General features: G+C 42.0%; 1 long non-coding RNA gene across 1 annotated transcript in view; it reads left to right on the top strand.

Moving 5' to 3' along the window:
• Nucleotides 1-23,752, top strand: part of LOC125486188 — a 47,974-nt gene that overhangs the window by 4,990 nt on the left and 19,232 nt on the right. The window contains exons 2-3 of the long non-coding RNA XR_007264878.1: nt 7,110-7,262; nt 22,000-22,156. This is a non-coding gene — a long non-coding RNA (uncharacterized LOC125486188). The remainder of the gene's footprint in view (nt 1-7,109; nt 7,263-21,999; nt 22,157-23,752) is intronic.

The following is a 23,752-nucleotide window of genomic DNA, read 5'->3' as shown; positions in this document are numbered from 1 at the left end:
GATTACAAATTCTGGCCAAAGGTAATGTTGGCCATGTCAGTTGCCATTACAAATTGGTTACAGGCATTACTGTGAAGGATAATAATCACAGGTGACCTTTATAGTGCTACTTATGGGCTGCAATTCACAACAAAAACCAAGATATCAGAGGCTAAGGGCATGGAGCTGTTTCCCTCTCACCTTGAACTGTAAGTATTCAACAACGTGCAGCTAAATGTAATGCTGGCTTTCCTGGATGATTTGGATGTGGCATTGGGGGTACAATATTTCAGTAGTCCTACCAGATTTCCTACCAGAACCATGGATCCAACCACAGCTGGGCTGTTGTCACTGTGCTAAATTTTTACACAACTGGCTGCTTCCAAGGATCCACTGGGGACTTGTGTAGGATCTCTCAGTCCTCCAACGGTAAATCTATTGAGGCTGTTACTGCTGGCAGTCTGTGCCAGATCACACTGTTTCATTTTGTTTCCCCATATTGAGGTCAGTGCTGCAGTCTGGGCACTAGACTTTGCCAAAGTAGCTGGCTTCTGTTGTAGACAGTACACACATTGTGTTGGCAGGACCATATCATATCATGGCTGACTTCATTAAGGGAAATGGGTTCCACTCTGTCACTATACAACTCATTTCTGATCATCCAGGCCACGTCTTAGATGCCTGCACCATGTACCTTAATGACTGTATCCTTGAAAACTCCCATGTTCATACTTCATTTCAAGGGTTAGATGCCTTACAAGGACAATGGGAAACTAGGACCACCTCCTGCTACCATGGCTGATGACTTCATTACACTAGCCCCTGGCTGAAGCTAAGCCTAGTTATAGGACAGGCCAGTCTTTCAGCAGGACCATTAAGAAGCAGATGATAGGATTCCTGAGGTGAGGCTCCAATGATTTGATCAGTCTGGGGTCTCTTGTAGTACACTCCAGACAGCGTGTGCCAAATAATCCCAGCATGCTGTGCCCCGTGCAAATGGAGCAGGCAAAGATGGGGTGGTGGATGCTGGAGCTGGGAGAGTGGCAGCAGCATTCCAAGGAGGAAGAAGAGGACATTGAGCAGAACATTTAGCCTGATAGAGCAGTGCAGCATCGGGTAAGACAAACCAGGCAGGACTTCACAGGTACTTGTCTCTAATAGATGTGATTGAGCGAAGTCACCAAACATTGTCTGTATATTGGTTGTTGCTCAAAAAGGCAAGCTGCCCGTGGTTACTGTGGTAACTTCACTCTTCTGGTTGCAGTTACAATGACAGGTGGTCAGACAGATGATGATGTAAAGTGCCAATATATTTACAAATGTGGTATTCTACTTAACAATGAAGTGTCACCTGTGCTACTGATGTTTGCCCAGAAGCTTTTCTGTTTCATTTTCCCCCCGGCTATTTACTCTATAGGACTATTCCTGACTGATAGTGTTTGATCCAGTGCACAGCTTGGCTTTGAGTATGGTGCAGGAAGCACAAATCCAGGTAGAGTTAACTATTGTTTCAGAGATAGTAGGAACTGCAGATGCTGGAGAATCTGAGATACCAAGGTGTAGAGCTGGATGAACACAGCAGGCCAAGCAGCATCAGAGGAGCAGGAAGGCTGACGTTTCGGGCTTAGACCCTCTATTGTGACTGCTTCAGATATTTCTGTGAGAATACCTCACAACTCAACAGGGCTGTCGCCATATTGAAAGCCTTTCTCCCAATGGAAGAATATCAGTGCTGAGTGCAAAGTGCTACTGGAAGTGCATGACCCTGAGTCAAGTTTTAGGTCATATTTTGTATGATTTTTACAGCATAAATTATTTTCATTCCAATTTTGGGAATGAATGTCCGTGTTCATTAAAAACATTTTTTATAAAAATTATTTTGAATGTACGTTAGACATTATTTTCCATTACCGTTAAAATATTGATGCCTTCAATAGATTAAAGCAAACAAACAAATGTGTAGCAAAAAGCACAGCCTACATAATGAACTTGCTTTGCGCTTCACTGGTACAATGTCCTACAACATCAATGCTTTGCACGAGTGATTATTTTTCACGGTACAATAAGCAAGATTAACTTTGGTGTAACATTTTTAAAGGCATAGCCAACTGTGATTTGCTGGAATAGTAATACACTGCACAATGACACTTAAGGACAAAGTTTTGAAATTACTCTGCTATGCTACTTGATTGTTTCACTTCAGGCCGTACTTTGTACATAAAATTGTAGCTGGACCAGATGGAAGGCCGATCTTTCAGGATTCCTGATCGCTGAACTGGGTCCTTTCACCCACTGCCTCCTTGGCTGCCCTTAAATATCAGAGCCTAGTGACCAGCACATTTCCTGAAGAGGCAGAAGGTTTCTGTTTAATACTTAGGCATACACAGCCTCTATCAAATCAATTTACATTCAAATGGAGTTGTATGAATGGAGCTTTGGATTTTATGTAAGAATGGAGTAACACTTTGTAGTGTGGACCAATGATTAAATGTGGCCTAAAACAGACATGCGCAGCTTGGATTTCTATCCCAAATGATTTCAGTTAAAGCATCATTCTAGGGCTAGGGAGGAACAGATGAGGTAATTTTAGAATCCTGTCATAGAATCCACACTGTGTGGAGGCAGGCCATTCAGCCACACCAACCCTCTCCCCCTACCTATCCCCATAACCCTGCATTTCCCCTGGCTAATCCACCTAACCTGCACATCTTTTTACTGTAGGAGGACACTAGAGCACCCAGAGGAAACCAACACAGACACGGGGAGAATGTGCAAACTCCACACAGACAATCACCCAAGGCTGGAATTGAACCCGGGTTCCTGACACTGTGAGGTAGCAGTGCTAACCACTGAGCCTCTGTACCACCTTTTCTATCGGCAGCAAGAGGAAGTTATTGAAAGCGGGGTGACTCAGTATGCACCCCACTTCTGCATAGAAATAGCGCCCAATTCAGCTCAACAAATATCTCTCTCCCAGTCTGAAAATGTTGAGCAGCCTAGGGAAAGAATCATTTTACGTAAGTAAAATGTTCAGTTCAATTTAAATGTTCAGTTCAACTTAAACCATTTCTAACTCTGGATATATTTGATTTTTAAGACATGCTATTTGTTACACAACAAAATCTGCTGTGATCACAGTGATAATCACAATGTGATCTTCACATGTTCAAAGTGCTCTCTTACAGCAGAGATGACAAACTAGTGTCAGTTTAATGTTGTGTACTCTGGTGCTGGAAAATCAATGTGGCACTCAGCCTTATATTGATTTGGAGCTGGCATTCTATCAACATAGATTACAAAGATAATGGTCTTAAACTCTCTAAAGAACTGTGGCTCTCACCTCTGCTTTTCAGGATTCAAGCTGCACTTTGCAATAACAACCATTTTCTGTTTCTTGAGAACATACAAATCGGTACGACCATAATGCTGAGCACAACTTCATGATAAGACAGCAATGATGGAAAATTAAACGTGTATATCTCCCTTGGCCTGTGTAGATTAAGAACATAGACAATATGGCATGAAGCAGTGAGCCAATAGGTAACATACAATTTGGCTTGTCACAGGCTGCCCTCAGCTGAATCTGCTGGTGAAATTTACATAAAAGCTCTTCTAAATCTCTCGCTGCACATGAAAGATAATCAGACCAGAACTCTAGAGTCTCACTTTAACATGATAATCTACGTTCTTCGAAGCTGAAGGATTACATTTTACAGCCCATGATCATGTCCTCCCAGTAGCAAGGGAGTGGTTATATTGTAAGCAGCATTTCACCACCTGTCACTGTTTTTCTTATCACCTTTGAATGGTTCTTAGACAGATAACTGACCCTTACTAAATGAAGTAATCACAGGAGTACATTCATACAAGTGCTTTTCCTGGGGGTGTATTTCATATGTCTATTAGCATGCTATAATAAATTCCTTCTAATCTTTAGTTTTGCTCAAGGCATACCAATCTTGAACTTGTGTAGTTCTGAAATCTCAGTTTGATGTTACATACCCTGATTACAATAGCATTATCTACATTTTGCAGCATTTTAAGGAGATGGACTGTGCCTTGACAAGTCAAATCACTTTTTCTGGTGTTGCAGATTTACATCTAATTAGTTTCCTTCAAGAACATTTTTGGTCTTGAGCAGGGGAGGGATTCTTGAGGAGTATCATGTCCATAAAATATTAAAAATGAAATCTTTGGAAGATAGGAGCAGGATTTGTATATTACTGCTTGCCCTCTGTGCTAAAAGTAGAGGCTTTCAGTTGAACAAAGCATTCTATTGTACACCAGTTTCATAATTTTATAAGTTTACATTTAATTGGAAAATTCCATTGTTAAAAGCCTCACTGATTTTTCATTATTTTAATCGATTTTTTAAATCAATTTTGGTTTGGAGCTGTGAACTGTGAGCCAAGAGATGAAGGTGACATTTGTACTCTGAGCAGAAGTTTTTTAAACAAAAGAGAACAACCAATCTGTTAAGTGTTTATGAGGCCAGGTCTGAAAGTTAATTATAGGTTGTTTCTTGTTTAAAAAGGCTGTATAGATGCTTCGATTCCAGAGAGGCCTTATGTTCAAACAGATAGCAGATGTTGAATGTTAACTACGACCTCATGGGGAGACAAACCAGTCTAATATAAACAGACCAGTGTTAGAACTGATTTTTGAACTGAGTTTAAGTCAGAAGGATTGTGCCTCTGAGGATGGAACTTTGATTGCTCACTGCCTGTCCTCTCATTATCAAATTATTGAAAGTGCAGCGAATAGAACCTGAGGTAATTGGAACCAGGTCAATCTCATTCACTATGAGATCCTTGATTGGGGTCATTAATCTGGACCAGTCAGGGAGCCCTGGCTGACCAACATTAACAGGGGATTCAGAATTTCCTCAGTTAAGGACTGACTGTAATTTGGCTGGCCATAGCCAGTGTACTGTGCACATGTAAATAAAGGATGATGTAACTTTGTGCAGTTATTTTAGAATCGCAGTTGTAAGTATGGGAAGCGAACATTCCTCAGAGTATATCAAACGCCAGTTGCATGTTTCGGTGTTGCCAGAAACCAAACTAGATACAATCCCTTGCACCTGTGACATTGTAAATTGTGAAAACAGCTGAATTGAACTGGCTAGTTACATCTCTTTTATTTTTTTCTTTTGACTTATTTGTTAATTATGTCTGTTTGTCTCTCTTTGTGTGAGAGTGGCAGCTACAATCAAAGAGGATTGGGTTTAAATCATAGACATTAATCAGACTACTTTGTGGTTTAACTTTTTTCTGTTAAAGTTACTGTATTATTAATAAATTGTTCAATCTTTTGTTTATGCTAGATATCTGGTGTCTGCTATTGATTATTTACAAAGTCTGGGATTGGTTATTCAAACCATCTGGTTAGCGACCATTGGGGTCAATTTTGAGGGTTGTTGAGTATTTTAGTTTTACTGTGGTGTCAATACAGGGATAGGAAGTCTGATTTAATTTGGCTGTCTGTCTCCAAGGCCTAACACCATCTTTAGTAAATGGGAGGTGATAACTTTGGGAGTATGACTATTTACTATTTTATCAAATCAGATATTGTAAAGATTCATGACAGAATTTCCACAGTCTTCCCATCTCCCTTGGAAATTCCAGAGAGTTGGTGTAAACACCGAAGAGGATGTGAAAACAGCCAACTATGCAGTTCTCCGAAGTTTGCATCAAAGTTATAGTGGGAGATCAGGTACCATCGGTGCCATGTAAAACTCATCTGTAACCGAGCAATGGGGATGTGACGAGTAAAATGCAGTATAGTGAGTCAAATCACTAATGTTCCAGGCCTGTCTCTGACTCACTCTCTCAGTCCTGCACTGTGACCAACATTCCTGAAATACAACTTACTGATTGTTATTTGATTTTAGCCTCAAATTTATTCATACTTTACAAGAAATGTAATGCTTATCAAGCTAAGGAATGTTAGCACTGGAGCCATTACACTTTTATCCCCATCCACTCTCAGTGAAACAAAGGAATGTTTTTAACCTTGAATAAATGTAATGGATGTTTTATAGATTCTGTGTTGACGATAATCATTAGTTATTAGTAATTATATCAAGTTGGGAAATTGTTAAGTGGGTAGCCAATCAATTGGGGAAGTACTCAGTTGAGTTCGGGGGTTGGACGTTGGGTTGGAGTAGCTGGGTGCTCAGTTTGAGCAATTGGGGGAGTCAGTCGTCAAGTTATTCCGTCATTAGACTGGATTTTAATCTGTCTGATATTTGTTGGTAGCTGGCAGAGTAAATTGCATGATATAGTCCAAGTTTCTGGCTCTGAAACAGAGTCCCAGGGTCTCAGCAAAGGGGATTTGGCCCATCAAGAATCTACACTCCTCATAAGTCCATGTGTCTGGACTGCTGCACCTTCTGCCATTTGTCCCATCTCCAATGATCTAGACACCAGAAGGTGTAATTATCGACACAAAACACAAATAAGTAATAGCTTGAGAATGATTTCAAGTTTCTAATCTAATTTCATAGCCACTTTCTCACATAGAGTTTATCGTCTTTCAATAAAGAGCCTCTGCTCTTTGTCCAGATTAAATTTTTCACCCTCACCTCAATATTTCAATATAAAAGGCACCAACAGCCTATTTTATACCCTTAGACTGTGACTCCTGGTTCTGGACTCCTCAGTCATCAGGAACATCTTTTCTGCATCTATCCTATATCGTCCTGTGAGAATTTTTATCATTTTTTATGATTCCCCGTCAATGTTCTAAACTCTGGTCCATATAATCTTAACTGATCCAGTCTCCCCCTGCTGTGCATCAGTCCCACCATCCCAGGAATCAGCCCAGTAAACCTTCCTTGCACACCCTTGATAGCCAGAATGAGCTTCATCAGATAAGGAAACCGAAACTGCACACAATGCTCTAGTATGATCCGACAACCTCCTGAGACAATACAACACCTCACCTGACCCAAATATCCCAACTCAAACCTCTCTCAACCAACTCTCAATATACCCTAAGTACACATTCATTTACCTGTATCATACCATTTGCCATCCAAACCACTGGGCACTCTGCTGACTCACCCTATGCCTAAACCCTCACTCTCCTACCACCCTAACCCCACCTTGCGCACTTCCCTTTCACAGGAGCTGTCCACGTGCCTGGCAGTGCTGCTGGGCATTAAAATTACTGACAGCTGTAATGCCCATTCTCCGCACTGCTGACTGTGTGGATCCCTGGTCAGGTTCATGACAGGAGACCCTCGTCCAGGAATCTCCAGTGACAGAAGACATCAAAAGGTAAGTGGGTAATTTTTAGTCTGATCTGGTCAGAGAAAGGGTTTCTGACTCTGATTGAACTTTCTGTGCCCAGGAACACAATTCCAGATGCAGGGGTAGACCATTTAGAACTGAGATGAGGAGAAATTTCTTCACTTGGGTTGGAGATCCTTTTGAATTCTCTACGCCAGAGGGATGTGGAGGCTCAGTCATTGTTTTCGAGATATTAAAGATGCCAAGGGAAATGAGGATAATGTGTGGAAATGCATTGAGGTAAAGATCAGTAATGATCTTACTGAATGGTGGAATAGGCTCAAGAGACAGAACAGGCCACTTCTGCTTCCATCTTCAATGTTCTTACTCTCGCTGCCATTTCAATAAACAATGTGTTTTAACTGCTGACCCTGATACCAATGAAGTATGTTAAATCTGGCAAAGTAATTCCAGTAAAGATAAATGTGAGGGGTGCACTTGGTAGGAACAGTAAAGAGGTTACATGCCCCTTGGATAATTTCAGTCAAATGGGAAAGAGGATTAAAGGAAGCTGGAGGCACACATACATAAATCACTAAAATTGATTCGGAGGTTAATGAGGCCATAAATAAAGCAAACCAAATTCTACAGTTCATTTCTAGAGTTCATTACAGAACTGAAATTCAAAAAATGTTGCTTTAATTAATAGATAAAGTTGCTTGGTTGGATGACATTAACATACTGTGCACAGTTCTAATCTCATATTATAAAGACGGTTAGAGTGAAGGTGTAAAAAAGATTCACAAGGACAATAACAGAATGGGAACTATAAAGAAAGATTAAATGTACTCAGGCTCTTTTCTCTAAAAAGGATGTGGTAGACATAAATAAAAATTTCATCTTGTGGGAAATCCAGAACAATTATAGTACAGGTTGATAATCAATGAATCCAATAGAGAATTCAGGAAAAACATTTTTACCAGAATGGTAATACCAGACATAGCTCTTGTGGCTAAAGTGATCAAGGGATACGGGGGAGGGCAGAATTAAGGTATTGATAATTAACCATAATCATATTGAATGGCAGAGCACGTTCGAGGTGTGGAATGAGCTACTCCTGCTCCTATCTTCGATGTTTCTACAGAACATGCTACTACAAGGAGTAGTTGGGACAAACAGCATAGACATATTTAAGAAGAAGGTAAATAAACAATGAGGGAGGAGGAAAAATAATGGTTTGCTGATAGGATGAGGTGGGAGGAGGATCACAGGAATGTAAATACCGATGTGGTCCAATCAGCCCTGCAGAATCCATGTATTCCTGTGTAAAGTCTTAACTATCTGTGCAAAATGATATTGTTTGAGAAATGTTTGGCAAAGACAGGTCTGTTAGGTTTGCATTGCAGAGTAATGCCAGCAGCACGGGTTTAAATCCTGTACCAGCTGAGGTTAGCATGAAGATCCCACCTTCTGCGTTTCCCCCATTGCCTGAGGCATAGTGCCCCTCGGGTTAAACTCACCAAAAGTGCTCTCTCTCTCTCTCTAATGGTCCTCTGAGGATTTTACCCGTCTACTTGTTTCAGAATAAGATAGAAATATTGCAAGTGCATTTTGCTCAGAATGTTTATTGCTAAAAATTAGAAATACTATGATTCTACATCCTAATTTTTTAACAGAAATCTCAATATGCAAATTCTAAACTACTCTTATTCTCAATAATTTTAAACATAATTCATCCAAAACAACTTCAACAGAACACCAATGGTGAACACCTGTGGGAGTAAGTGAATGATTGAAATGGAATTAATGTGAAAGATCATACTGTTTAATTGGATTTTTCAGGAAAAAATGCCAGGAGTCATGGAGAAAGCTGCTGCCTTTATTAAGTTGATGCATGTTGAATATGTTTAGTTAATGGATGTATTTATGCAGGACTGGCAGAACATATTGCATCCTGCCGTTCATTAAATCCATAACTGGAGACCTTTGGACCTTCTGGTTTACTCATGGAGATTTCTCAGTGTGTTGCAAGGGGTAAACCTTTCATCCAGCATTTATGAAGCAGGTACAGTCAGAGGCATGGGGTTAGGGCTGAGTTTTTGAGGGAGGATCTTTTCTTCGAGATACAAAAGAACAGGGTGCCTCAGTGAGATCCAATAAACTGAGATGTTGGAGGCAGAGAGGCCTAGGCAGGGACACATGTGAGTTCCGATGGTGGAATTCAGACCAAGCAAAATCTATTCACCAGATCACTATGGATCTGGGCTCAATCAGACAAAAACAAGCATGTAGGAGAGTTTGAGATAACAAGGTGTAGAGCTGGATGAACACAGCAGGCCAAGCAGCATCAGAGGAGCAGGAAGGCTGACGTTTCGGGCCTAGACCCTTCTTCAGAAAAAAGAGTTTCTTTGGGAATCATCTATTGAGTGGTAGAAAGAGCCTGAAGTGATGTTAGTGTCCATCTGTCCAATGTTAATGAATAACTTCCAATGACGACTGGCCCCACCCGAACACAATCAGAACGTGTTTGACATGGTTGTGATTGAAAGACTGCATCCTACAACATTGGCATTTCTCTTTAATCCTGAGGAGCAGCCAACAAATCCCTCCTTAGGTGCCAGGGATTCCGAACTGATGTGATTTGAATCTATGATAATGTACATTTCCTGCAACAAGACTTGATTATGTGCAATTTCAAATTGGTGACTGTTCTCGATATCTCCATTTCCTATCCACAAACAAAGCTGTGAGTCGGGCGACCAATGGCACACACAGATGTGGCACAGCCCACGTGCACAGCCCATAGGCACTGCCCACATGCACAGCCCACATGTATCATGAACTTCCTCCAGCAGGCCAAGTCTCCCAACATACTCAGCAGCTGCTTCAGTAACCTCTCCAGAGGTCAAAAATTACATGTGCAAAGAAATAGAATTGCACAATTATAGAATAGGTACAGCACAGAAGGAAGCCTTTTGGTCCATTGTGCCCACACCAGCTCTCTGCAAGAGGAACTTGGTATTCTATACTTGGTGACATCTGAATGCACCCTGTACTCTTAAAGTACCTCTGTTGTTTCTTACCTCAAAACAAATAGATTCTGTCCTTAACCCTCTAGGTCCTCTTCTCTCCAGGAATATAATATTCTTCTTAAACAAGATTGCTAGCCCCCCTCTTTCTTTTCTTTCCTGAACAACTTATATCCAGCAATATTTGACACCTAATCCTGCCCTTTCTGACACAGGACTTCATCATTGCCACAGAATTGTATTGCCTTTTGATTATTTACATTTGCAATTCAGCAATCTCATTTACCACACTTCCTATGTTTACACATGTGCACTTTAAACCCAAGTTAGGCTCTAGTACATTCCTTCTTAGTCTGATCTTATCTAATGCTACACAGTACTATTTATTCCTCTAGTGCTATCTATCTGACCTAATACTTTGTGCACCTTGTTTCTCCTTTCTAATGTGGTTCCCATTCCCCTGCCAAATCAATTTAAACCTTCCCTAACAACACTTGCGAACTGCCAGACAGGAACAAATACTAGAGCATCTACCACAAAGCTTTGCTTGCACACAGTATATTCATGGCTCCTAGTTTCCCATCCATAGCTAGCTGAGAAAAAAATAGAGAAAACCTCGGAAGTAGTAAGGGAAAGGTACTCTGGATCATTTTCTCTCAGATAAAAACAAGTCCAAGAGATCATACGTGCAAAATGTTATCTATAAAGACATTACGCATCTATTTGATGCAAATTCTACCCTTGTTAAGAGCTAGTTCAGCCTGCTATTGAAGGTATGCAGAGAGTCAGCACCCCTGCCAGCAGCTGGTCATGTAGGATACAGCACTCTAGTCATGATGGTGTTGGATGGGGCTGGAGTCAATGTGGTCACCGGGAGTTATTCATTAACATGGGACAGATGGACATTAACATCACATCAGGCTCCTCATACCACGAAAGGAACTCTCTAGTGTACTTGTTTTTGTCCAATTGGACCCAGACTCATATTGATCTGGTGAGTAGATTTTGCTTGGTCTGGATCCTACCTGGGATGATGCTAGTAGATCACTGATCCAACTCTCAACACAACTGTCCAGGCTATTATTAAAGATTATGAAGAGGAACAGATAGTGATGGAGAATCTGTGGATAGAGAGACGGTAAACATTTTGAGTTAGATGACATTTGTTTGACTCCCTGAGCTACTGAGGATATGAATAAGTGACATCCTTTGTGTTTGGGAGGACTCCAGCCAGTGGAGAGGTTTAACCCATTCACTAAGAATCCTTGCTAGTATATTTGGTTGAATTGAATTGAAGGGCAGTCACTTTGATGTCACCCCCGGAATTCAGCTCCTTTGTCCAATTTGGTGCAGGGCTACAGCATGGTCTGGAGCCTTCTCATTCTGACAGAAATCAAACCACAGGTGAGCAGGATATGGCTGAGCAAGTGCTGTTTAATAGCACTGCTCAGAACTCCAAGCAGGTGCCCTCCTCTCCAGAAGACTGTCCCCTCTCTCTTCTGCAGAAAAATAGATCTCATTAAGACTCAGTGGGAGGGAGAAGTAGAGGAAAATGTGCTGAGGGCACCTCAGTGACACGGTCATGCTGTTCTGTAAATACCACAGAAATGCATTTTAAACATTTCTTTTTCACTATTCGTCCACTTGTTTGTCTCTGTAAAGGGCCCAGATGCTTTGTTGCATCTTCCCGCATCATGTCATAGGCATTAATGAGGTGCAGACAATGGGAGCATGGGCTGAGTGCCCAGTGTATCATGTGGGAGCAAGGTTATCTTTGTATGTGCACAATGTTGGGTCATTCCGACACATTAGGCTCACATCCGTTCACCACTCCTGACTGTTTGCGTCTTTGTGCAGGAATGTAGCTCTCGTGATTTCCCAGCAGTCACTGTGTCAGGGAGGTGCAACCCACAAAGAGGGTCAACAGTGCAGGATGGCCAGGGAGTTGAGACCCTGCATATCTGTGTCATGCCCTGTGCATGGGTCTCCAGCCAATGTTTTTCAGCTGTGACAGCTCAATGACTGGTTGTAGCTGCAGACCCCTCCCTCACACACATCAACCCACTTACCTCACCTAGTTCGAATGTGAGTGGTTTGTGCATGGAATGAATGGCCAGAGGATGTGGGTATAGTTACAACATTTAAAAGACGTTTGGATAAGTACACGAATAAGAAAGGTTTGGATGGATTTGGGCCAAATGTAGGCAAGTGTGACTAGTTTAGTTGAGAAAATGGTTGGCATGGACTAGTTGGGCCAAAGGGTCTGTTTCCATGCTGTAAGACGCTATGATTCTATGACTCTATAACTCCTCTATCACTCCCTGATGATTAAGATTGTTCTGCTTTTATGGATAGGATATTGTTGGGAAATGTTCTGCTTTGTTAGAAAAATGCCAAGGTTTTGGCTGTACTGGAACAGTTTGACTGGAGTTGCAGTTAATATTGTAGCACAAATCATTGACATTATTAGCTGGCTACAGACAGGATCAAAAGTCTTAGCTGTGTCCAGTGTCATTTATTGATACCACATGGAGTAAATTGAATTGTTTAAAGGCTCACTCAACTCATTGCTGGGATGAAGGACTTAACTTGTGAAGAAAGGTTGAACAGTTAAGGCTTTTACCAGTTGGAGTTTAGAAGAATGAGAGGTGGCCTTGGTGAAATACGTAAGGTTCTATGTGCGTTTGATACGTGGGATACCAATAATATATTTCCTTTTATGGTGGAGACTTGGATTATCAGACAAGTTTAAAAACAGGTCTCTTTTTAAAATGGAAGTAGTCTAGATCTGATCATAGAGTTTGTTGAAATTTTGTTACTATTGGGAGAGACAGCAAATTGATTATTTTAAAAAAAATATTATGTGTTGTTTTACTTAGAATGTTGTTGGTTGGTTTTGACCGTTGTGGATTGTCTCAACTGCTGGATTGGAATTTGTCACAGCTGTCAAGATTTAAGCATAGTTTTCAAAGCAGATTGTTGAATGTGGATTGGCCTAAAACCTCATCAGTGAAATGGAAGCTCTGAAAGATTTCTATTTTCAGCTTTATAGTTATAAAGTATTCACCAGGCAAGGAAAAAAAAAATCAAGGGAGAACAATTGTAATTATGTTGAGTTAACATAGCACAGTTGAGGTATACACTCTAATGAATGCCATCTTTGTTTTATGAATGCACCATGTTGTTCAGATGTATACAGAGAAAATCATATTCACACAAACACGCCAATTGTAAACAGTACAGAAGGTGGTCAGGATCCATTGAAATTTAGGTCCTGCACCGTTCCTACCAGGTAGGAGGGGTCAAAAGCAACACTTATTTCTCTTTGTGGGATCATCTTTTGGGATGTTTGAAAATCATCCCCATGATCCTTTCTCATGTATATTTCATTGCTTGCTGTCCACCATCCCTGCTAATCGCTGATTTGAATAGATATTCCAACATCCTCTTTAAATGACATTTCATGATATTTTTATGTTATTATTTAATTTTGCCTCAAATGCATGACATAAGAAACTTGTAGTTAATTGTTATCATTGCAAACCTGCTGAATGAATTTTAATGATGACTTTCTAAATTATATTTTGCTCGTTTCTATTCTTACGTTTCATATGTTAACTCATGCTGTGTAATTTTAAAATTTAACAAAATATTTCGCAAATTTTCAAATATTCAGAAACCTGATTCACATGTTGAGTATATTTGATCATTCAAACTTCCATCGTAAGTAGGTCAAGAAAACAGCACAGTCTCTGTTTAGAAACATCTCACAGGAATATTATCACATTTTGGAGCCAATATTCTCTGTAATGACTGTGCCAGGCAATTTGCAATGTGAAATAATATTACCTCATTCACTTGCACAGTACTGTGTCTGTTTCAAGGGATTTGAGTAAAAACCTCAGGCTTGTTTTTATTCTTATAACAGCATAAACAACAAAAGTAGACTGTACAGAGTTACAGGCAAAAGTGAGAGATTGCAGAAGAGAGGAGGCAAATTTACAAGGTAGAAAGCAGTTATTTTATTTTCCTGTTTTTGTAAGTAGTTGTCTGGAGTCTCATCCAAGTAACTGCTTTCATATTCTGAACAATGGCAGTCTATTCAATTTGGAAATTCACAGTTCAGAAAAAGCTGATGTTAACACAAAGTTACCTTTATAAAGAGTCACTACTTAATGATTAGGAACAGGAATGCTACTCAGACAGTAAGCCCTCACTTCAAGATATAGTTGCCTTCCTGATAATCTCACCTTTAAGTGAAACAACTTTAAGCAAAGCATGGCTTCCCATATGAATCAATGTTAAGGACAGAGTTTGGTTCCTTAAGACATTTTTGCTGGGAAAAAACAATGTCCACGTTTAAACACTATGCCATATATATGTGTCACTGTGCATTCCTAGCCAAAATAATTTGCAAATCAAAATAAGTCACTGATTATAACAGAAATACTGCCAGGGTTGGACGGTTTGAGCTAGAGTCAGAGGCTGAATAGGCTGGGGCTATTTTTCCTGGAGCATCGGAGGCTGAAGGGTGATCTTATAGAGGTTTATAAAATCCTGAGAGGCGTAGAAAGAGGAATAGGCAAGGTCTTTTATCTGGGATGGGGGTGTCCAAAACTAGAGGGCATAGGTTTAAAGTGAGAGGGGAAAGATATAAAAGGGGCCTAAGGAGCAACTTTTTTACACAGAGGGTGGTGTGTGTATGGAATCAGATGCCAGAGGAAGTGGTGATGGTGGGTACAATTACAACATCTAAAAGGTATCTGGATGAGTGTATGAATAGGAAGGGTTTAGAGGGATATGGGCCAAATACTGGCAAATGGGACTAGATTTATACAGGATATCTGGTCGGCATGGACGAGTTGGACCAAAGGGTCTGTTTCCATACTGTCTATCTCTATGACTGTATAAATACTGTGCAATTTCAAATTATACATCAGTCGCAAACTCTCTTAAACAGTCACTTTAGCTTAGAATAATTTGCTTCCCCTCTGGTTGATGGGTTTTCAGATGCTCATAATCCAATGCGTAATGTGGCAGACTCTGCCACATGTGGGCAGGTGATGCTTGAAAGGTCAGTGTCTCTCTGCATTGGTGCATTCCCAAATTAACATTTTCAAATAATCACAGGACCTGGCATTGTCATCGGGCATAGTGATATCACTCAGGCAATGCAATAGCCAGGAAGGGAGAAATTGAATCTGGCATTTCTAGGAGGAATGCAACCTTAATCAGGGGCACAGATCCAAAACAAAATTTGAAATAACATTGAATGGAAAACTTTAAATGAGTGCAGGTCTGGCAGCATCTGTGAGGGAAAAAACAGAGTTAACACTGCGGATTAACCGGACCCGAAACGTTAACTCTGATTTTTGCTTCACAGATGCTGCCAGACCTGCTGAGCTTTTCCAGCAACTTTGCTTTTGTTTCTGATTTACAGCATCCATAGTTCTTTCTGTTTTTAACTTTAAATGAGTGCTTTGTCTATGTTTTGTCCCTCCCTAGCCGAAGAGCACTAAAGCTGAATACAAATCACGTGCCACTTAATCAACACAATTTCTGGATTGGCTCACGGGCTTTGTTTGTTTTATGTAGCTCCCGATCACACCATAGTGTAAAATCATGCACCAACTCATCAGTACGACTGCAGAACACAACTGTTTTTCACTAATGGGAAAATCAGAAAATGCAATTGTGGTCAACAGTGTTAAATGGGTGATACTAAGTTATATGGTGTTTATTTGCCAACTTACATAGACTACAATGGAAATTAATCCCAGGTGCAGTGTAAAATTACAGGGTGAGTTTAGTTCTTCTCAAAAAATGATGAGTTACTCAAACAAAGCCACAATTTCAGTTGAAGTGTTCTGATGCTCAAACTCATTTTGTTACAGAGTTCCAGCATACAGATTCACAAAAGTAATTTCGTGTCGTATCACCTCCGGATCTTGGCCACATCATCAGAAGGTGAAATTGTCTGTCTAGGGATCCAGGAGGAGGGTGAACAATTTTTTTGCACAAGTTAACAGCCAGTGACAGAATGGTACTGAAATAAGTGTGGGGGCATTGAGCCAGTGAATAGTGCAGTGTGTGACATTGGGTTTTAATGATTTGCTCCTCAGGACTTTGCTTTGTCCTCGTGGTTTCCAGGGTGAGTCTGTGATCACCTATGTGCCAAAAGAAGGAGTTAAGTAAGCACATATAGCTTTACAACAAGACAGGAGAAAGCACACAGTCAGATGTCCAGGTCTACTCTTGGGAACATATTAGCATCCAATTTAAAAAACCCACTGAGAATCCTGGAAGGAAAGTGCCTACTTTCTCGCTTGTTGAGCGCAGGTGAAACATAAGGAGATGAATAATTTCTCTGGAGATTAAAACACTCCCCATTGTATATAATTACTAATATATTTTCTAGTCAGCAGCAACTCTGTTGGATGGGCCAGATGAGCCGAATGGATAAATCACAATCTCTATGTCAAGCCTACTATAGGTACAAGACCCACAAGTTGAAATACAAGGATGTCTTACATTGACCAGGATCAGAGTTAATGTACGGGACATCCTTGGAATATCTGGAGACAAGCAGGAAGGAAGACTGTGGGGATAAAAAAACAGAGGACAAAACAAATGATCAGATAGCAGAAAGGAGAATTCACCAGGAGGGAAAAAAAAGGCTTGGGCCAACATTATTGATCTCTGCCAGCTGCAAAAGGTACTGCCACTCATGGATTGGCCTCAGTAACCACAACAGACAATGCCCAAGCCAGAAATGGTGTACAACTTGGACACTGTCCATCACCTCCTGAAATGGGCAGATACCAACTTTGAAAGGTGCACACATTACAGCACCTGTAATGTCCACAGACTAAGGAATCACAGATATTTGTTCATAATCCTGATGCAATTTCCCATCTTCTGTATATAAGTCAAGGGATAGTATAATGGAAATTAATTCTCTACCGGGATGGAAGAAAAATATAAGAGCCAAACCTGAGACAATTATAGGAAAGGTCATTGCAATGTTGCTAATCTTTTCATCTGTCATCCAACCTTTAAGTTGCATTGGTGTGTGAGCTGGAAAGCTCAGGAAATAATGAGAAGGAATCTCATCTTTTAATGAACATAATATGAAACTATATGAATAACTTCTCAGTAACATTCCTTATAGATTGATGGAAGGGCACATTATATTCTTGCTTGTTTCCCGCTGTTAGAGAAGGTGTTCAAGATATAACTATAAATAGAGGAGAAAATCTATTCCATAGCTGCAAAATAAATCTTGGCACCAGCAGCTTCCCACTGCTACTGCTTTACCTTTCCAATCACTTTGCTAACTTACTGTTATGTTGTACTAAATGCAGAGGAGGTTTCTGTATTTGCATTTTAAAGAAATTCCTCCCTGAGCAACAGGTTGACGCAGTTTGTGACAACTTGCCTCTGAGTCATGAAAGTTCAAAGCTGGTCTGGAGCTTGACTCAGTCAGAAATTGCAAGGAGTGCTCCATTGTTGCTGAGGTCATCCCTCGTAAAAGACTTTGAACCATGACCCTTTTTGCACTGCCAAGTAGAGTTTAAGGACTCGCTGGGGGATTTTCCTGCTTGTCTGCAGTAACTTCAGGATAATTGGTGTAAGTTCTGCAGCATGTTTTCAATCTCCTTCTGCACCCCTCTTCAACCTCCACTAATGACACTATTTGTAGAGGTTTACAGAACATAAGGAGGCCAATTACTGAGAATGAAACAAATTTGCAGAGCTTATAGTCACAAATGGAAATTAAACTACATGATTTATTTCGATGAATAAGCTCAAATGTGCAATTCAAATACAGTAGATCTGATTTAGTTTTCTAAAACCTCTACTGAAGTCAGAAATCACATTCTGCTTCTTTCCAGTGTTTCCACCGGGAATGCTATTGGTGCACATCCTTTAAATCATCCCGTCAGTGATATTATGATGTTAATCATGCGTCACTCTGAGAAGCAGCAAAGTGCATTCCGTCTTATTGAACAAATGAGATCTGGGATGAGAAAACATTACCGAAATAAATCTCCAATACTTGTGAAAACCAAAAGAACTGAGGACTCTCTAAATCAAAGATCTGAGGAGGGGTCACTGGACCCGAAACATTAACTCTGATTTTTTCTTCACAGATGCTGCCAGACCTACTAAGCTTTTCCAGCAACTTCTGTTTTAGATCCAATACTTGTGAATGTTCAGTTTTCTCAAACTGCAATGGTATCAAGCTTTTCATTCAACCAGTGTCCACCACTACCTTTAACGAACTTTTAGATGCCAATTGTAATACCAAGGAAGTTACTGGCCATTGGTTGTGGAGCGAGTGCTATTTGTGCAGCTTCAGCTCACTAATTCTACTAAGACTGCCATACAAAAGGCAGGAAATTCCAATGGGGAATAAAGTAAAGAAACTCACATTAAGTTATTGTTAAGGGATGATATTGAAAGATTTAAGGAAAGGTGCATGAAGCAGGACAGTGAGAGAAGGCTCAAGAGGCAATTGCCAGTCAGCATTAGATAGTCTGAATGGTTTGTTTCTATGCTGTACAAATTTATCATCTAAAATCCAACATTAATAAGAGTATTAGTAAAAATCAAAGCCATTTATTAATTCAGAGATAGTAGGAACTGCAGATGCTGGAGAATCTGAGATAACAAGGTGTAGAGCTGGATGAACACAGCAGGCCAAGCAGCATCAGAGGAGCAGGAAAGCTGACGTTTCAGGTCTAGACCCTTCATCAGAAATGGGGGAGGGGAAGGGCGTTCTGAAATAAATAGGGAGAGAGGGGAAAGGGGATAGAAGATGGATAAAGGAGAAGATAGGTGGAGAGGAGACAGACAGGTCAAAGAGGTGGGGATGGAGCCAGTAAAGGTGAGTGTAGGTGGGGAGTTAGGGAGGAGATAGGTCAGTCCAGGGAGGACGGACAGGTCAAGGGGGCGGGATGAGGCTGGTAGGTAGGAGGTGGGGGTGGGGCTTGAGGTGGGAGGAGGGCATAGGTGGGAGGAAGGACAGGTTAGGGAGGCGGGGACGAGCTGGGCTGGTTTTGGGATGTGGTTTGGGGCAGGGGAGATTTTGAAGCTTGTGGTCCACATTGATATCATTGGGCTGCAGGGTTCCCAAGCGAAATATGAGGTGCCGTGCCTGCAACCTTCAGGTGGCATCGTTGTGGCACTGCAGGAGGCCCAGGATGGACATGTCGTCTGAGGAATGGGAGGGGGAGTTGAAATGGTTCGCGACTGGGAGGTGCAGTTGTTTGGTGCGAACTGAGCGTAGGTGTTCTGCAAAGCGGTCCCTAAGCCTCCACTTGGTTTCCCCGATGTAGAGGAGGCCACAACGGGAACAGCGGATGCAGTATACCACATTAGCAGATGTGCAGGTGAACATCTGCTTGATGTGGAAAGTCTTCTTCAGGCCTGGGATGGGGGTGAGGGGGGAGGTGTAGGGGCAGGTGTAGCACTTCCTGCGGTTGCAGGGAAAAGTGCCGGGTGTGGTGGGGCTGGAGGGGAGTGTGGAGCGGACAAGGGAGTCACGGAGAGAGTGGTCCCTCCGGAAAGCAGATAAGGGTGGGGAGGGAAAAATGTCTTTGGTGGTGGGGTCGGATTGCAGATGGCAGAAGTGTCGGAGGATGATGCGTTGGATCCGGAGGTTGGTGGGGTGGTACGTGAGGACGAGGGGGATTCTGTTTTGGTTGTTATTGCGTGGAGGGGGTGTGAGGGATGAGTTGCGGGAAATGTGGGAGACACGGTCGAGGGCGTTCTCGACCACTGAGGGGGGGAAGTTGCGGTCCTTGAAAAACGAGGACATCTGAGATGTACGGGAGTGGAATGCCTCATTCTGGGAGCAGATGCGGTGGAGGTGAAGGAATTGGGAATAGGGGATGGCATTTTTGCAGGAAGGTGGGTGGGAGGAGGTGTATTCTAGGTAGCTGTGGTATTCGGTGAACTTGAAATGGATATCGGTTTCTAGGTGGTTGCCAGAGATGGAAACAGAGAGTTCCAGGAAGGAGAAAGAGGTATTAGAGATGGTCCAGGTGAACTTAAGGTTGGGGTGGAAGGTGTTGGTGAAGTGGATGAACTGTTCCAGCTCCTCATGGGAGCACGAGGCGGCGCCGATTCAGTCATCAATGTAACGGAGGAAGAGGTGGGGTTTAGGGCCAGTGTTGCTACAGAAGAGGGATTGTTCCACGTAACCTACAAAGAGGCAGGCATAGCTTGGGCCCATGCGGGTACCCATGGTCACCCCCTTTGTCTATTTTTGGACAGAAATAGATTATTTTGCTAACTGTTAAAATCTGCTTTGATATTAATAACCTGGGGCAGGATATTCAAGTACTCATAGAGGTGAGAAAATTATTTGATGTATTTTGAGAAAAGTATTCCCAATGGCATGGGATGTCCCTGGGATGTGCTTGATATTTCGAAGTGAGGGTGGCAGTAGGGGAGATGGGTAGCTTCCAATTAACAGCCTGTTATGCTCCATTAGGGGTTTGTTAATAAGCAAGGTGGGCTCCAAGATCATTTTCAAGTTGCAATTCGCTGAACCTGAACTGTTTGGCACACCTTAGTGAATAACTGTTGGGTTCAGTGCAGCGAACAAATAAATCACTTTGTTACAATGAGAAATGTTTGACACAAGGGGATTTTGTACCAGATCAGACCACAGCCTTCCTGTAATTGCTTGGCTGCTTCTTTGCACAGTGGAGTCCCTGGCCACCCACAGTGCTGCCTCTCCTCCTGTACAAGGCAGTGACAGGCACCATCTCTGGCGTATGGTCTGCAAGTAGTTTCCCTTTGCTGATCATGGGAGCCAAGACTGCATCTGTCCAGTAGAGGGATTTTTATGTACAAATAGTGTTACATGAGCAGCGTAGATTTAGTACAAATCATCTAAATGCAGGGTTCCTGTGTTCTATTGTTTTTATCAGTGGCTGAAATCATGACAATTAAATACACATCCAATGAGCCAAATTACAAAGTGTCAGCGTACTGATGGAGGTCATTGAGTCCATCATGTCTGAACTTGCTCATTAAATGAAACCATTACCTAGCGCCAATCTGCTGTTTGTATCCAAATAATCATCCAATGCCCTCTTGAACTCCTCAAATCAAGCTGCCTCCACCACATTTCCAAGCAGTGCATTCGATACCCTAACTACCTGCTGAGCAAAACTGTATTTCCTCACTTCCCCCTTGCTTCGTTTGCAGATCACTTTAAATCTATACTGTGCTGTTCTTGTTCTTTCTGTGATCAGAAACAGTCTAGCCCTATTGACTCTATCAACCTGTTCATGCTTTTGAAATTCCGGGCCTCAGTACCTCTGCAGATATCGATACATAAAGACGCACTCCAATATGTAAAGAGTGAGGGCTCAGCATGGATGTGGTTATTTGTACTCAAGATAAGAAATGTAAAGGAGTAATAGCTAAAAATGGGACAATCTTTAACAGGATTTCCTTCTTCCTTCCTTCCAAATGAATCCAGAACAACTAGAAAACAAATTTTCATTTGTTTCTTTTTCTGGGAATGCATATATTTGAAATATTTTCCATTGACGAATTAAACTGTACAGTCTTTCGTAAATTAAATCTTGACAGTGAAAGCCAGGTAAGCAGCAGCTGTCTTTCCTGTTATTTCTAACAGAAATTTCAAAATAATGAATTGATTTATAGCACTCAATGGAAAGTCCCTTTCATCTTCCTTTTGTTTGCTGACAGGACTCTTTCTCTTTTCAAATCAGTGCTCAAAATGCTGTTGAAGGAAAAGTCTTGAGCCTGGATGCAGATGGAGGATTAAACCTGGCAAGATCGGCAGAGTATCAGGAAACTGGCTTTAACCTGCTGACCTGCTTGCTGTTGAAATCAAGTCAGAATGATTGAGTACCACAAAGCATGTGGGTAGGTTTCATTTGACTGTATCAGAGTAGCTGGAATTCCTAATGTCCTTATCTGCAATGGCTCGGGATGCTGAAACTCCACTTACTTACAAGACTTCCTCCCCTGCACTTGTTGACTGTGTGATCTAGAGAGGACTTCCCTGGCCCCCTCCCCCGCCAAGTCTGCCACGTTGTGCCTGACATTCAGCACTCTCCTGCAAAGAATGTAAAAAAAAGTGTTTATCCAGTGGAGTGCAATTCATTGAGGCCAACTATAGCAAGATATTACAAAAGGTTGAGGGTGAGTGTTAGTGGCGGGAGGTTTGACAGGGTGGCAGGTAGCATCAAGAAAGAGTGGCCTGCAAACAAAGTGGGTGTGAGGAGAGATGAGCTGGCGTAGACTTGACAAACCATGCGTGAGTGGGTGAGGTGATGTGCACAGCAAGGCTAATGTCTCACTGCATTCACCTTTCCTAACCTGCTGAGGTCATTACACCAGCTCCCAAATCCTGGATTGTGACACTATGTTCCTGCTGCCTTGCCTGTAACCTCTAACCACACCCTCTTGATCTCCACTGGAGACTTCTTTGTCCTATTGGTAGGAAGAGTATCTCTTTCCAATTCCTCACAGCCCCCGGTAGAATATCCAGACCTGTTCTGGAGAAGGATCACTACACCTGAAATGTTAACTCTGACTTTTCTCCACAGATACTGCCAGACCTGCTGAGTTTTTCCAGCCATTTCCATTTTTGTTTTTGTTTCTGATTTCCAGCATACACAGTTCATTTGTCATTTTTTTACTTTAACTTGCATGTTTATAGAGTCCCTGCAAATACGGGAGGGCAGTTTTCATCATATGTAGCCAACTGAAGGCAGTAATAAGTTGACTGGGTTAAAATATCACTAATGGGCCTCTTGTATTGCAGTGGTAGTGTCTTTACATTTAACCCAGTAGTTCCAGGTTTAAGTCTCACCTGCCCCAAAGGTATAACATAACATCTCTGAGCGTAACAAGGTGTAGAGCTGGATGAACACAGCAGGCCAAACAGCATCAGAGGAGCAGGAAAGCTGACGTTTCGGATCTAGACCCTTCTTTAGAAATGGGGGGAAGGCAGGGGATTCTGAAATAAATAGGGAGAGAGGGAGAGGCGGATAGTAGATGGATAAAGGAGAAGATAGGTGGAGAAGAGACAGACAGATCAAAGAGGTGGGGGTGGAGCCAGTAAAGGCGAGTGTAGGTGGGGAATTAGGGGGGGGATAGGTCAGTCCAGGGAGGACGGACAGGTCAAGGGGGCGGGATGAGGCTGGTAGGTGGGAGATGGGGGTGGGGCTTGAGGTGGGAGGAGGGGATAGTGGGAGGAAGGACAGGTTAGGAAGGCAGAGACAAGCTGGGCTGGTTTTGGGATGTGGTGGGGTGAGGGGAGATTTTGAAGCTTGTGAAGTCCACATTGATACCATTGGGCTGCAGGGTTCCCAAGCAAAATAGGTGGTGCTGTTCCTGCAACCTTAGGGTGGGCATTTTTCCCTCCCCACCCTTGTCTGCTTTGCAGAGGGACCACTCTCTCCGTGACTCCTTTGTCCACTCCACACTCCCCACCAGCCCCACCACCCCCGGCAC

This window comes from Rhincodon typus, chromosome 2 (genome assembly GCF_021869965.1).
Source record: "Rhincodon typus isolate 14 chromosome 2, sRhiTyp1.1, whole genome shotgun sequence".
In the NCBI taxonomy this organism is placed as follows: domain Eukaryota; kingdom Metazoa; phylum Chordata; class Chondrichthyes; order Orectolobiformes; family Rhincodontidae; genus Rhincodon; species Rhincodon typus.
This window is presented reverse-complemented; position numbering and strand designations above follow the sequence as displayed.